Below are 16,171 nucleotides of genomic sequence, written 5' to 3' on the forward strand. Positions count from 1 at the left end.
GATGAAGAAGCTTTGTTACTGAAAAAGCTGGATGAGATCAGGAAGAAGAAAGTTGTCACTAACCCTTCAATGAATGCTTTAATTGTGCAGGGTTCAGCAGCAGATGATGAGTTTGGAGGCGTGGAGGTCTGGTCAACCGACTCTGAGGATGATGAAGTAAGGAAGCCTTCTCATGGAAAGGCTTATGTGGCGAAAGATGAGGGTAACGGTGGCAAATGCTAGATGGTATCTGATGTATCTCAGATGAGGGGATACAACACAGATGGTGGGAATGAAGACACGAAGGAGCAACAGGACTTGTGCTTTACAGCAAAACCGCTCAGCGTGCAGTTCAACGAGCTTGATGAACTGATCAAGAAGGTACAATTCATTTTTGTTTCATTCAAAGTCCCACAATGTTCATATGAAAAGGAATTAAAAAATGTGAATTCAAGAATCTCTTATCTAGACAGTAGCTTAACTCAAACTCGGGTCACCAATTCTAACCTAACTGACCAAATAAGCAGGGTGTCTTCAAAAAGTGAGGAGCGGAGGATGTGGATTGAGCTGAAGGAGTCGGAGTTAATCAAAACCAAGGACGAAAACATTTATTTACAAAGAGACAATTTGAAACTTTAAAACAGCGAAATGTCTTTTGTTTGATTGCTAAGCGTCTTTACAATAATATCACTCAACTTCATTTAAACTGTGAAATAGGGCAGAAAATTCATCGCATGATTTTGCCCTTCGTTGAGTTTAAGGAGGATGAAATCGACGCTGAAGCATATAATTGTGAAAGTGTGGTTTCGTCTGAGGATGTTAATCCGACATATATGTATGGTCTGGACAAAATCGAATCTTTCATTAAGTCTAAGGACCATAAGGACATGATGAAAAATCTTTTGGATGAAAATGACAAACTGAAATTAAGGACCGAAACCATACAAAAGTTTGACTCATTGAGTACCAACTTGAGCTCGGAAAATAAAATTAATGTTGAAAATGCATCTGAGCTTAATGAGGATGATGATATGAGTGAAATTTCTGTAGAGGATGAAGTTGACTATTCAGAGTTTGTCAAGAGCGAACCCAAAAACTACAAAAATCTTATTTCAGAAAATTCTGTGGAATTTGCTCGCCTGTCCCAACAAAAGTCCCCGATCATTAAGGAAAAAGTTGTCGTGTACCAAAAGGTTAGAACGACTCCAAATCAGGTATATAAGCTCACAGGTGTAACCGAACATCAGACAGCCGAACTCACAGCCATTGTAAACAAAGATAATGCTGATGGTTGTGATGAGTTCTTCTGGTCAGCTCCTATTGACAATGCTGACGAAACTGTTGGTCTATCAGAAAGGACGTCATGGAAAAGCAAAGGCAGATACGTGCCAGAGCCTTTGAACAAGTCTGATAGCTTCGACGTGCCAAGTACTAGTGGTACAAAAGATGTTCCTGAAGAACAAGGAGCTTCTGCAAAAGAAGTCACTCCTTCAAGCGAAACATCATCAGTTCAAAGTGAACCAGCTGACAAAAAGCAAAAACGAAAAGCTAATATCCATCGTCAGCCGAAGCAGGTGAAAAACCAAAAACAGCAAAGGAATCAGAGATACAAGAAGAATCTCTCTGAAAGAAAATAGTTTTGGTATTCTCAAAATGCTCACTTTTCTTACCATGACAGAAATTTAAAGTCAGGGAAAAGTACTGAGAGAGTGCAAGAGAGTAATAACAACCGAAGGGAAAGTTTCGGTCCTGAAGGTCATAACAACCGAAAGGATACGTTCTGTTGAGATTTAAAAAGCGTTTAAACTATGAAGATCTATTAGATCTTGAACAAGTAAGTAAATATAAAACTGTAAGAACACGAAAATAAGAACGAGACAAGAGTGAATCAAACGTGTCGAATGATTTAACAAAATCCTCAGAAGAGCTCGATTAAGAACATCAACTGTAGAGGATTGGTAGGTTACAAGAATGATTAAAGAAACCTGTAAATGCTATCGTTATGCTCTAGATGAATCGCTAAAATCGTTAACCTAATATGCATGCAAGCATATACTTTTATATTAAACATAATGGGCTCACGGTTGGACAGGCCCAAACCGGAATACAAAATAAATAAACTATCGAGCCCAACGATGCAACACTTCAAAATAATCTTCAGCCCAACAATCTCCCCCTTTGCGTCAATTGGAGCGAGATCTTCACTTGTTGCTTGGGCCAGCAGCTGAAGCAGGTACCTTCTTCTTCACAGTGATAAACAGACATTTGGTGAGAGAGAGAATTGTCTGTCTAAACCGGATGTACCATTGGATCATGTCGTTGAAGTACTTGATGTCATCAGCTGAATTCTCTTTACACCTTTTGATGATCGATAACACATGCTCCAGACAAGCAGTGGTGTAAAGGTGTTTGTCAGCTAAAGCAAAGAGACATTTCTGTCCTTCTGCTCTAGTGAACATAACCGAGTTGCATCTCGGGTCGATCTTGCCCATTTGCATTTGGTTGAGATCACTGGCCGATCCCACAGGAGCTATCTTCGGTTTCTTCTTGAAGACTGTGGCGACCTCCTGATCCATAAGGGCAACCTCCATGATGTAACAGACTAACATCCTTTTGATATGGTCTATAATAGGACTATATTCGGCTTCATCAGTCAAAAGGATGTTATGCAGAACAATCCAATCATGAGGATTTAAGTTCGGTAGATCTGCCAGGGAGATAAGATGAGCAGTTCTTGCAGATCCCCGAATTAGCTTGAACCGAACGTTTATGAATCGACCTTCGGTGTAAGGCTTCAGTACCCGAACGTTCACTATCTTCTGGGCGCTCCAAGTAAGATATTGAGGACGAGCAGCCGTCAGATAGAAGTCGATGAGCTCCCTGTCAAGCTCAGCGTTCGCATGAGGGACTTCAAAGATATTTGAGAAGGCGTGGAAGATAAACGCCTTTCGAGTCAGCGGCATGTCGAACTGCGAGTCGACAGTATTATTGCAGTCGAACGAGATAACCGGCTCGAGCCATAAGATGCTGGGAGTATCTATGGCCTCTTTAATCAAGCGCTCCCGAGTCCCGGCAGGGAAGAGAGTCTTCCTGCTCTCGAGAAGATCGTGGGCTTCCTTCTGCTTGCGTTCGGCTTCTTCAGCCTCTCGCGCCACACGATTAACGTCTTCATTCTCATTGCGACTGTTCTTTCGTTTTAACATGTCAGCAATGGTCTCCTTGTCTTCATCTTCATCTTCTTCCTCAGCTATATTTTTTCCTTTGTCCTTCACACCCGAACCCGAAGCTTGACCAGTCGGAGGTGGTTCGGTTGTGTGAGTAGCTTTGGAGGAAGGAGGTGGTTTCGATCCAGTCTTCTTCTCATCTCCCCCTTGTTTCGGAACGGAAACGAAACTAGGAAGGCCTTTTATTTTGCTGAGAAGGTCCATGGCCGGAGAGAGCTTTTCAGCAAGGGTTCGCCTCACTGAATGGTTGAGAATAGGATCGTGTGCTTCAAGGATGTTTGATAAGGCAGCGTGTACATCCGAAACACAAGTCTTGATAACCTCCCTTTCGGATCGAAGAGCTTCAAGTTGTTGTTGTGAGTTTGAAAGCTGCGTGCTCTTGACCTTGAGGGCGGTGGTTTTGCTCGCCAGAACGTCCATCAATGAATTTTCGGTTGTGAGATCCTCCTGAAGCTTAGCGAGGCGCGCATCGATGGAGGCACGAAGGGCCGAGTTGTCGTCGCTTATGGTTTGGCGAAGGGCAGTGAACGAAGTCAACTCCGTTGAGACGAGTTTGGCCAATTGCTGAACAATCGGTTCCAAAGATGTCTTTGTGGCGTCGGCGCTTTCCTGTAAGGATTGAAGCAGGATGGAAGCGTCGGAGAATAGTTTATCGACTTTTTCGGTCGCTGCCTCACTTGCTTTTGTAGAGGCTTCGATGGCTGCAGTTGCTGAGGCTACCGAATCATGTTGAGCCCTGGAGAAGGCATCAACAATCTTCTGAAGTGCAGCTTCAGAGAGAGAGAGGACTGCTGGTTGGAAGATGAGGCGAGAAGTAGGTCAACCTTCTCGTTGAGCTCCTTTAGATGCTTCTTTGTCACTGGAGCATCATCCTCTTCATCACTCTAAACCTGAAACGGAATATAGTAGACCGAATCAAAGTTCATGTGTTCACCGCCAAGGTAAGGGTTGTCTCCATCAGAGGCATTTTCTGGAGATGGAGGGGGTGGTGAAGCTAGGGGTGTTGTTGTTTTGGTAGGTTCGGGTTGAGTGGGTGTGGGGTTAGTTTTGGGTGGTGGTTGAGTGTGGGTAGGTTCGGTTGTATGGGTTTCGGTTTGTGGTGGTTCGGTTACGGGTGGGGTTTCAGTTACTGGTGGTGTTTCGGTTGCAGTTGTGAAAATGGGTGGTGGTATAGGGAAAGAGGTTGGGGGAATAGTGGGGTTTATGGTCGAAATGGAAGTAGGAATGGTTGGAGGAGGTGAAGGAACTGGTGAATTATGAAGTTCCATCTCTGGGGTGGGTGATCGAGGTGGTGTGTTGCCTCGTTGAGGAGATTCGTCTCCTTGAGAGCCGTCAGAACCCGAACTCTCACCCTCAGAATCACTTGAAGAAGAGGGAATATCGAGCTTGCGCTTCAGTTGTGTCTTCCTCCTCTTCGGCTGTGGGGACTGTGCAGCCTTTGTCTGTTTCCTCTTCTTGGGAGAAGGACCCTTAGGAGCTTTGGTCGCTTGCTTCCCTTTGTCAACCTTTTTGCCCCTGTTCACCGGTTTGTCAGCATCGTGAATGGACCTGAGCATATCTGGTGTAAGTTCCCTAGGACCAGATGGTCTGGATTCATTGATCGTACGGATTAGCCTGCTGTCAGAGGGCACGTCGCCATACATTGTCTCCGGAATGGATCCAATGAATGAGAATTTAGATGCATCTGAGACGATGATCTTCTTGGTATGAAACGTACCAATAGAAGACATCGATGCACCTGCAGCAGTGGGAATGTCAAACTTGTCCATCGCCCACTTTGTGATCAATATCCAGAACCGGACCAACGACACCTCAGAGTGTCGTGATGATGAAGAAAGGCTCTGGATGAGCTGTTGCCATAGGACCAACCCAAAGTCCAAGTTAATCCCATTGTAGACAGCGTACATGATCGACAGGAAAAGTCTACTGGCACCATCGGATCCTGAGCTCCGTTCCGACAAGCCCTTGAAGAGGACTGTGAACATGCCATTCCACTGTGGCGGCAGACAGGACTTTTTAAACTTTGCGACGGAGGTGAGGACCTCCGTGTAGCCCATGTTGTAAAACATGTTATACAGATGCCCAACTGGAATCGTCTCCGGATTTATTCTTGATGGGTCAACAGCCAACCCAAGCATGGTGCAGAAACGTTGTCGAGAAACAGATGTTTTATGTTTAGCAATTTCGAAGAACACCCGTTCGACTGCCTTGTTGTAATAGGCAGTCGCATAAACCTGCGACAGGGCCACCATTGGCACAGATTCGATCCTTGAGAGAGCTGGAGCTATTTGGGAGTACTTCAAGCACTCAATAATCGGCGACATGTAGGAGTCATACGCCAAAGGGTTGAGGTCAATCACCAGACATTGTTGTGGACGGATGGGAAGGATTTGTGAAGTAGCATGGACGGAAGAGGATTCTGCCATTGTTGAAGGTATGAAGAAGAAGATGAACAGTGAAGTTTTGGGAGTTTTTGCGCTTTAGAAAATCCGGAAGCAGTAAAAAGGTAAATGAGATTGTAAACGACCTTTTATAGTGAGGGATTGGAGAGTGAAAAATCGTTTCAAATCCTCTATGCGATGATCACGTAGGAGAGAGAGTGTCAGTTCCCTAGGATCACGCCACCCAACAAGCGTCGTTTCAGAAGAAAAACGGTTCAAATCCGCACGCGCCTTTAAATGCCAGAAGGATGTCGCTTGGATTTCGCACACGCGTCCTTAATGTCAGTAAAAGTAAGGGCGTTTCAAATTCACACGCGCCCCCTTTTTACCGTCGTTTCAATTTCAATCCGTTTAACTCCCGCCTAGTCAGCAACCTTCCGTCTTATCCTTTTAAAGCGCATCTTTTGAATTAACTGCCCACGTGGAGGATTGTAGACCACGTCTTAATTATTAACCACCAATGTAACAAATTATCCTGAAATTAATTAGTAACGGAATTTTGGAAAATCAAGGATTTTCGTGCAAAGAGTGTAAAAGAAAAAGAAATAAAGCAACTCTTTTAAGGATTTTCTGTGATGTCAATAATGACACGAAACTGATGATCCCGGGCACGAATCTCTTCCTTCAAGGTCAAGAGAGACCTTAAAGTGTTAGTGTGGATTCCCGTTGAATTACGATCAAACACTTATTAATAAATGTTGAAAGGCTTCTTTTAATTAGGCTAAATAAGGGTGGCTTTCGCTTTGATTCAACAAATCTATTCTTGAAATAAGAAAGAAAGTGAACAAAGTACTTGTGAGACAGGTGTAGCCTGTTGAACAAGTAGGTAGGAATTTATTGTAAATTGGCTTGAAAAAAAAATATAAAATCTCAAAAAAAAAATAAAAATTGGATCCCTAGGGTAGAAATGTTATGGTATTTAACAATTTCATAGGAATCACACAAAATAAAATTTGAGATTTCATGAAAGTACATCCGTCAATTCTTTGGTGAAAACTTGAGCAAATTAATTGTTCACCGTCAATTCATTAGGTGTTGAATTTTGGGTTTCACTCAGCTCGTAGTGACAGGAAACCAAGATCATAAACACAGATGTTGTGTAACCATAAACCTCAGTGGTAATTTCTGAGAGTCTCAAGGGTTACGATGATGAAACGAATGTAATGGAGAAATAAAATGGAGATGGTGTAAGAAAACATACTACCTCTGCTGCGAAAATAAGGACCAGGCAGGAAACTCTTAACTCATGTGAGAAGAGAGTGAGGTAGCTCACGATTAGAATAAATGTGTTAGCCTTATTGGGAAGACAAGGTTTGTGTATACCAGGTCATGAAGGCTGTTATTCAAAATCTTATGAGGCTTGGGACACATACAGCAGCATGCTTCTAGGGACACTTAAGTAATTCATCAATTATACCCCCATAAACGAACGAACATACAAGAAAAATTAAAAAATAAAAAAAATATTTTTGGAGTTTTTGAGATTTATTAAAGAAATAAAAAAAATAAAAGAAAATAAAAAAATAAAAAAAATAAGTAAGAAAAAAATAAGACAAAAAAAAACTTTGGAAAAAATATGAAAAACCGAACCCGAACGTTCGGTTGATTTCGGTTGGGAAAAAGTTGAAAAACTGAACCCGAGCGTTCGGTTGGTTTCGGTTCCAGAAAATTTTGAAAAACCGAACCCGAGCGTTCGGTTGGTTTCCGTTCTAGAAAATTTTGAAAAACCGAACCCGAGCGTTCGGTTGGTTTCGGTTCCACAAAATTTTGAAAAACCGAACTCGAACCTTCGGTAGGTTTCGGTTCAACAAAATTTTGAAAAACCGAACCCGAACCTTCGGTAGGTTTCGGTTTTGGAAAATTTTTAGAAACTAAGGATTTTAGATGTGCAAGTGGAAAATGTTTTCAATACTAAGAAAAACAATTTTGTACAAGAAATATACAACCAAGAAAAACTACCTTTGAAGTGATGAGCGAGTCAGATGGTTTAACCGAACCCGAACGTTCGGTTGGTTTCGCTTCTTACGTTTGAGGTTGAGAGGTAGTGTGAGGTACTGACTCTGATTCCATCATACCTAGCCCTTGCAATATTTTGTTGAATGATGCTTCAGGAAGAGCTTTGGTAAAGACGTCAGCCAGTTGATCAGTGGTTCTTACGAAGTGAACTTCGACGTTTCCATCTTCCACGTGATCTTTGATGAAGTGATACCTCAGTGCTATGTGTTTGGTTTTAGAGTGTTGCACTGGGTTATGACAGATCCTAATTGCACTTTCAGAGTCACAATATAGTGGGATCTTCTTCATATTGAGTCCATAGTCTCGAAGTTGACTCTAGATCCAAATCACTTGTGAGGTGCAAGAAGCAGCGGCTATATATTCCGCTTCGGCAGTAGACAACGACACAAACGTTTGTTTCTTGGACTGCCAACTGACCAACTTCCCATCAAGGAATGGACAGCCACCAGTAGTGCTTTTTCGGTCGAGTCCACATCCTCCAAGGTCAGCATCAGAATAGGCTTGAACGAAGAAGCCTGAGTTGGAAGGATACCATAGACCTAAGGAGGTGGTTCGCTTGAGATAGTGTAAAATGTTCTTCACTGCAAGCATGTGAGGTTCGCGTGGGTTTGCCTGAAATCGAGCACAATAACACACAGAAAACATGATGTCAGGCCTGCTAGCAATAAGATACATTGGAGAGCCTATCATTTGACGATAGAGCGTGATATCAACAGGCGGTTTGTCTAGGGAGGGAGTTAGCTTGGTGCCGAATGCCATTGGAACTTTGACTTTGGAGTCTCCCATCATACCAAACTTTGCTAGGAGAGTCTTCGTGTAAGCTTCCTTATTGATAAAGATGCCTTCGGGTCCCTGTCTAATATTTAAACCAAGGAAAAAGTTAATAGGACCCATTGAGCTCATTTCAAATTTAGTCTCCATCAACTTTCTGAATTCAGTTGTTAAGCTGGGATTCGTAGAGCCAAAGATGATGTCATCGACATAAATTTGAACTATCATAAGGTGGTTACCTTCCTTTTTGTGAAAGAAGGTTGGGTCAACCGAACCTTGTTTGAATTTAGACATCTTTAAAAATTTAGTTAGCGTTTCATACCAGGCTCTAGGAGCTTGTTTAAGGCCGTACACAGCTTTATCCAGAATATAGCAATGGTTTGGATACTTTTCGTTCACGAACCCAGGAGGTTGCTCCACATACACGGTTTCTTCGAGTTCTCCATTAAGAAATGCACACTTGACGTCCATTTGGAAAACTTCAAAGTTTTTGTGGGCAGCATAAGCAAGAAATATTCTTACAGATTCCAGCCTAGCTACAGGAGCGAAAGTCTCTTCATAATCTATCCCTTCCTCCTGACAGTATCCCTTTACCACCAGACGAGCCTTGTTCCTTATAACATTTCCTTCCTTGTCCATTTTGTTCCTAAAGACCTAATTGAGACCAACAACCGAAGCATCTGGAGGAGCTGGAATAAGGCGCTAGACTTTGTTCCTTTCAAATTCGTTCAGTTCGTCTTGCATTGCTTGAACCCAATCAGAGTGATCAAGGGCAGTATTAACTGTCTTCGGTTCAACTTTTGATACGAATGAGTTAAACATACAAAACTCAACCTTTGAAAATAAGGATGTCTGTTTTGCCTTCAGTTGTGATCGGGTCAGAACCTTTTCAGATACATCACCAACTACTTGAGAGATAGGATGATCTCTAGTCCATTTGGTAAGAGGAGGGTAATTTGGATCAAAGGTTGGGTCTAGTTCAGCATTGATCATTTCTTTTGGCTTAGATTGGGTATCGTAATCAAGCGTCATATCATTATGCTCCCCCTCGATTGATGAGCTTTGAGAAACTTGAGGTTCAGGGGTTTCTTGTGGTGCTGAGCTTTCAGGCGTTGAAGCGCCTTCGGTAGGAGAGGAACTTTTGGTTGAAGAAGCACCTTCGATTGGAGAAGCACTTTCGGTTGCAGTGGTAGAGCTTGGCTCCCGCTCGACTGAAGTATTGTTGGATGGAGGGTCATCAGTAGTCGATCCTCCTTCATGCATTCTCCTTGCAGTTTCTTCGACAATCTGCTTCACGTGGTCAACTTTGTTGTCTGCTGCACCTGCTTCTGGGAGAGAAGCTTTCTCTGGTTCGTCAAAGAGCTCCAGAAATTTATCGTATAAGTTAGCGATGGAGACTGTGACTTGCCCAGTCTGAGGAAAAATTTCCCCAGCGGTGTCTTCTTTGGCCTGTAGCTTTTTGACATAGCTATCGTCAAAGGTCACATAGTATGTCTCTTCAATTCTTCTTGAACGCTTGTTTAGGACCCTGTATGCCTTGGATGTGAGAGAGTAGCCCAGAAAGATTCCCTCGTCGGCTTTGACATCGAACTTGTTGCGGTGTTCTTTAGAGTTAAAGATGAAACACCGTGAGCCGAACACGTGGAAAAATTTCACATTGGGCTTTCGGTTGTTTAGTATCTCATAAGGTGCGAGCGTGAATCGCTTGTTGAGATAAGACCTGTTCTGTGTAAAACAAGCAGCAGAAATAGCATCAACCCAAAAATAAAGAGGTAAGGAAGCGAAACTTAGCATAGTTCGGGCAGCTTCACACAAAGATCGATTTCGTCTTTCGACTATTCCGTTTTGTTGTGGTGTGTAGGGAGCTGAGAAGTTGTGACTTATTCCCTTTTCTGCTAGAAACTCTTCAAACTCCTTGTTCTTGAATTCCAGACCATTGTCGCTCCTAATGTTGCGAACGACCTTCTTGAGCTGTACTTCAATCTGCTTGATGAACATTTTCAGCTTACGAGTCGCTTCAGATTTGAGCTTTAAAAAGAACACCCATGTAAATCGTGAAAAGTCATCAACAATAACAAGAATATACTTGCTACCACCGATGCTTTCGATAGATGAAGGACCACACAAATCGATATGAAGTAATTCGAGTGGTTCAACAACTTTTGTGTTAATTACAGATGGTTGATTTTGACGACTCTGCTTCCCCATTTCGCATGCCGCACACAAATGATCTCTGTCGAACTTGAGCAATGGAAGGCCCCTAACATGACCTCCTGTGACAGGTCGGTTGATATCTGTAAAGTTGAGATGAGAGAGTCTTCGGTGCCACAACCAGCTTTCGTCAGATTGAGCTTTTGATAACAAGCATATAGTTGGGTTTCCTTTGATGGGTTTCATGTTTAGAGGAAACATTTCACTCTTTCGCTCCGACTTGAGAATCACCTTCTTTGTCTTCTTCTCAATAATTTCAGAACCTTCATCATCGAATGAGACTTTGAGCCCTGTACCTCCAACAAGCTGAGATACACTAATGAGGTTGTGTTGGAGTCCTTCCACATAAGCCACCTTCCTTATAGTAAAGTCACCATTTGTTATCATTCCGTATCCCTTTATGGTGCCGAAAGAGTTATTTCCAAACTTGACATTGCCACCATTTGCAAGAGATCTATATTCCCTGAGCTCCTCTTTCCTCCCTGTCATGTGACGTGAGCAGCCACTATCGATGTACCATTCTTCGTCGAACTGCTCGTCACTTATAACCTGCAAATATTAAGCAGATTTAGGAACCCAAAGTTTCTTGGGTCCACGTGAGCTTTTCATGGGAACAGGAACAGTAAGAGAGATGTCAACAAGATATGTTCGTTTTATTAGTGTTGTTTCATCTTTCTTTTTAATGGTAAAGACTTTTATCTTATTAGGATTGGGTGCGTTCGGTTTGGACTCTGGTTTGGATTCATTGACCTTCTGTTTGCCCTTTTGTTCAGCTGACGAATGAGATGTTTGAGAACGAACATAATTAGCTTTAGAGCAAGATGGAGATTAATTAGTGGAAGTGGAAGAATTAGAAGAACTAGAAGGAGTGGGTTTGGATTGAGAGGACTTCTTGGCTGGAGACTCTAGGTGACCCTTTTGCTTTTGATCATTGGAGGGACTGACCTTAGAGTTTTGTTCTCTTTTGACTTCAGAACCGAACCTTTGCATTTGGTTGGAATCGTCCTTTGAACCGAACCTTTGCTTTCGGTTGAAGTCATTCTCAGAACCGAACCTTTGCTTTCGGTTGGTATTTTCTTGTGAACCAAACCTTGGCTTTCGGTTATTGTGACTCTCAGGCTTTCCGACAGGATTGTTTTCATACTTCAGATTCTTGTATTGATGTGAGAAGTATGCATTCTGGGATTGCCAGAATTGCCTCCTTTCAGAGAGATTCTTCCTGTATCTTTGGTTCCTCTCACGTTTCTTATTCCTCATCTGCTTTGGTTGATGATGAATATTTGCCTTCTTTTTCGGTTTTTCCTCGTCTGCTTCCTTTTGAACTGAAGGAGTTTTACTTTGAGCTGAGGGAGTAGAGGGAACGTCTTCTTTTGCCGAACTTTCATCCTCCTGAGGAATGTCTTTCGTACCACTGGTGCTTGGCTCATCGAAATTATCTTGCTTATTCAAGGGTTTAGGTATGTATCTACCTTTACTCATCCAGGAGGTCCTTTCAGATAAGCCCACTGTTTCGTTTGCATTATCTATAGGAGCTGACCAGAAGTACTCATCACAGCCATCAGCATTGTCTTCGTTTACAATAGCTGTGAGTTCAGCCGTCTGATGTTTGGTAACTCCAGTGACCTTGTATACTTGATTAGGAGTGGTTCTGACCTTTTGATACACAACTGCTTTCTCTGCTAAGATCGGGGACTTTTGTTGGGACAATCGGGCGAACTCCACTGAATTTTCAGAAATAAGATTCTTGTGGTTTTCAGGTTCGCTTTTAGCAAATTCTGAGCAGCCAACCGTGTCCTCTACAGAAATTTCACTCATGTTGTCGTCTTCGTTAAGCTCAGATGCATTTTCAACATGAATTTTGTTTTCTGAGCTTACGTTGGCGTTTAAAGAGTCAAATTTTTGTATGGTTTTGGTTCTCAGTTTAAGTCTATCATTTTCATCCAAAAGATTTTAAGCATGTCTTTGTGGTCCTTGGATTTAATGAAGGATTCAATTTTGTCCAGTCCATACATGTAGGTCGGATTGACATCATCAGACGATATCACACTCTCACAATTATAGGCTTCAGCATCGATTTCATCCTCCTTAAACTCAAGGAAGGGCAAAATCATGCGATGGATCTTTTGGCCTATTTCACAGTCCAAGTGAAGCTGAGTAATATTAGAATATAGACGTTTTGCAATTAAACAAAAAACATTTCGCTGTTTTAACAACTTCAAATTGTCTCTTTGTAAATAAATGTTTTCGTCTTTGATTTTAACTAATTCAGACTCCTTCAACTCGATCCACATTCGCCGCTGCTCACTCTTCGAAGACACCCTGCTTAATTGCTCAGTTAGGTTAGAATTGGTGACTCGAGTTTGAGTTAAGCTACTATGTAGATGAGAAATTCTTGTATTAACGTTTTTTAGTTCTTTCTCATATGAGGATTGTGGTACTTTAGATGAAATGAAAACCGATTGTACCTTCTTTATCAGTTCATCAAGCTCGTTGAACTGCTGGCTGAGTGGTTTGGCCGTAAAGCACATGTCTTCCTGCCCCTTCGGTCCATCGCTTCCACCATCGGTGTTGTATCCCCTCATCTGAGATACATCAGACACCATGAAGCATCTTCCTTCATTGCTCTCCTCCTTTGCCACATAAGCCTTTCCATGAGTAGGCTCTCTCACTTCATCGTCTTCTGAGTCGGTAGACCAAACTTCCGTGCTACCGAACTCGTCATCATTAACCGAACCCTGCACAATAAGAGCATTAATAGAAGGGTTAGCGGTAGACTTCTTCTTTCTCAACTCATCCAGCCTTTTCTGCAACACAGCTTCCTCATCCTTTCCTTCATCCTTTTCAGCCATCTTCTTAAGGACACAATCCTTAGCATAGTGGTTTTTCCCACCACAGTAGTAACAGCTTACTCCGGAATCACCATCCACCTTCGGTTCCTTCTTGGGCTCCTCAACCTTCGGTTCATTCGCTTCTTACGTTTGAGGTTAAGAGGTAGTGTGAGGTACTGACTCTGATTCCATCATACCTAGCCCTTGCAATATTTTGTTGAATGATGCTTCAGGAAGAACTTTGGTAAAGACGTCAGCCAGTTGATCAGTGGTTCTTACGAAGTGAACTTCGACGTTTCCATCTTCCACGTGATCTTTGATGAAGTGATACCTCAGTGCTATGTGTTTGGTTTTAGAGTGTTGCACTGGGTTATGACAGATCCTAATTGCACTTTCAGAGTCACAATATAGTGGGATCTTCTTCATATTGAGTCCATAGTCTCGAAGTTGACTCTGGATCCAAATCACTTGTGAGGTGCAAGAAGCAGCGGCTATATATTCCGCTTCGGCAGTAGACAACGACACAAACGTTTGTTTCTTGGACTGCCAACTGACCAACTTCCCATCAAGGAATGGACAGCCACCAGTAGTGCTTTTTCGGTCGAGTCCACATCCTCCAAGGTCAGCATCAGAATAGGCTTGAACGAAGAAGCCTGAGTTGGAAGGATACCATAGACCTAAGGAGGTGGTTCGCTTGAGATAGTGTAAAATGTTCTTCACTGCAAGCATGTGAGGTTCGCGTGGGTTTGCCTGAAATCGAGCACAATAACACACAGAAAACATGATGTCAGGCCTGCTAGCAGTAAGATACATTAGAGAGCCTATCATTTGACGATAAAGCGTGATATCAACAGGCGGTTTGTCTAGGGAGGGAGTTAGCTTGGTGCCGAATGCCATTGGAACTTTGACCTTGGAGTCTCCCATCATACCAAACTTTGCTAGGAGAGTCTTCGTGTAAGCTTCCTGATTGATAAAGATGCCTTCGGGTCCCTGTCTAATATTTAAACCAAGGAAAAAGTTAATAGGACCCATTGAGCTCATTTCAAATTTAGTCTCCATCAACTTTCTGAATTCAGTTGTTAAGCTGGGATTCGTAGAGCCAAAGATGATGTCATCGACATAAATTTGAACTATCATAAGGTGGTTACCTTCCTTTTTGCGAAAGAAGGTTGGGTCAACCGAACCTTGTTTGAATTTAGACATCTTTAAAAATTTAGTTAGCGTTTCATACCAGGCTCTCGGAGCTTGTTTAAGGCCGTACACAGCTTTATCCAGAATATAGCAATGGTTTGGATACTTTTCGTTCACGAACCCAGGAGGTTGCTCCACATACACGGTTTCTTCGAGTTCTCCATTAAGAAATGCACACTTGACGTCCATTTGGAAAACTTCAAAGTTTTTGTGGGCAGCATAAGCAAGAAATATTCTTACAGATTCCAGCCTAGCTACAGGAGCGAAAGTCTCTTCATAATCTATCCCTTCCTCCTGACAGTATCCCTTTACCACCAGACGAGCCTTGTTCCTTATAACATTTCCTTCCTTGTCCATTTTGTTCCTAAAGACCTAATTGAGACCAACAACCGAAGCATCTGGAGGAGCTGGAATAAGGCGCCAGACTTTGTTCCTTTCAAATTCGTTCAGTTCGTCTTGCATTGCTTGAACCCAATCAGAGCGATCGAGGGCAGTATTAACTGTCTTCGGTTCAACTTTTGATACGAATGAGTTAAACATACAAAACTCAACCTTTGAAAATATGGATGTCTGTTTTGCCTTCAGTTGTGATCGGGTCAGAACATTTTCAGATACATCACCAACTACTTGAGAGATAGGATGATCTCTAGTCCATTTGGTAAGAGGAGGGTAATTTGGATCAAAGGTTGGGTCTAGTTCAGCATTGATCATTTCTTTTGGCTTAGATTGGGTATCGTAATCAAGCGTCATATCATTATGCTCCCCCTCGATTGATGAGCTTTGAGAAACTTGAGGTTCAGGGGTTTCTTGTGGTGCTGAGCTTTCAGTTCCTTCTTGGGCTCCTCAACCTTCGGTTCATTCGCTTCTTACGTTTGAGGTTAAGAGGTAGTGTGAGGTACTGACTCTGATTCCATCATACCTAGCCCTTGCAATATTTTGTTGAATGATGCTTCAGGAAGAGCTTTGGTAAAGACGTCAGCCAGTTGATCAGTGGTTCTTACAAAGTGAACTTCGACGTTTCCATCTTCCACGTGATCTTTGATGAAGTGATACCTCAGTGCTATGTGTTTGGTTTTAGAGTGTTGCACTGGGTTATGACAGATCCTAATTGCACTTTCAGAGTCACAATATAGTGGGATCTTCTTCATATTGAGTCCATAGTCTCGAAGTTGACTCTGGATCCAAATCACTTGTGAGGTGCAAGAAGCAGCGGCTATATATTCCGCTTCGGCAGTAGACAACGACACAACACTTCAAAATAAATAAACTATCGAGCCCAACGACGCAACACTTCAAAATAATCTTCAGCCCAACACGTTCGGTTCTAAAAATTATGACAACCGAAGGCAAAGGTTCGGTTCAGTGAACACAAGCTACCGAAAGCATAAGTTCGGTTCAGAGAGCAAGAGCAACCAAAGTTCTAGGATCGGTCCCACAAATAATCAAAAACAAAAGGGTCACTTAGAACCTCAAGTCAAGAAAACATCCCAGTCTAAATACTCTCCTTCTA

The sequence above is a fragment of the Lactuca sativa genome, chromosome 9, assembly GCF_002870075.4.
Source record: "Lactuca sativa cultivar Salinas chromosome 9, Lsat_Salinas_v11, whole genome shotgun sequence".
NCBI lineage: Eukaryota > Viridiplantae > Streptophyta > Magnoliopsida > Asterales > Asteraceae > Lactuca > Lactuca sativa.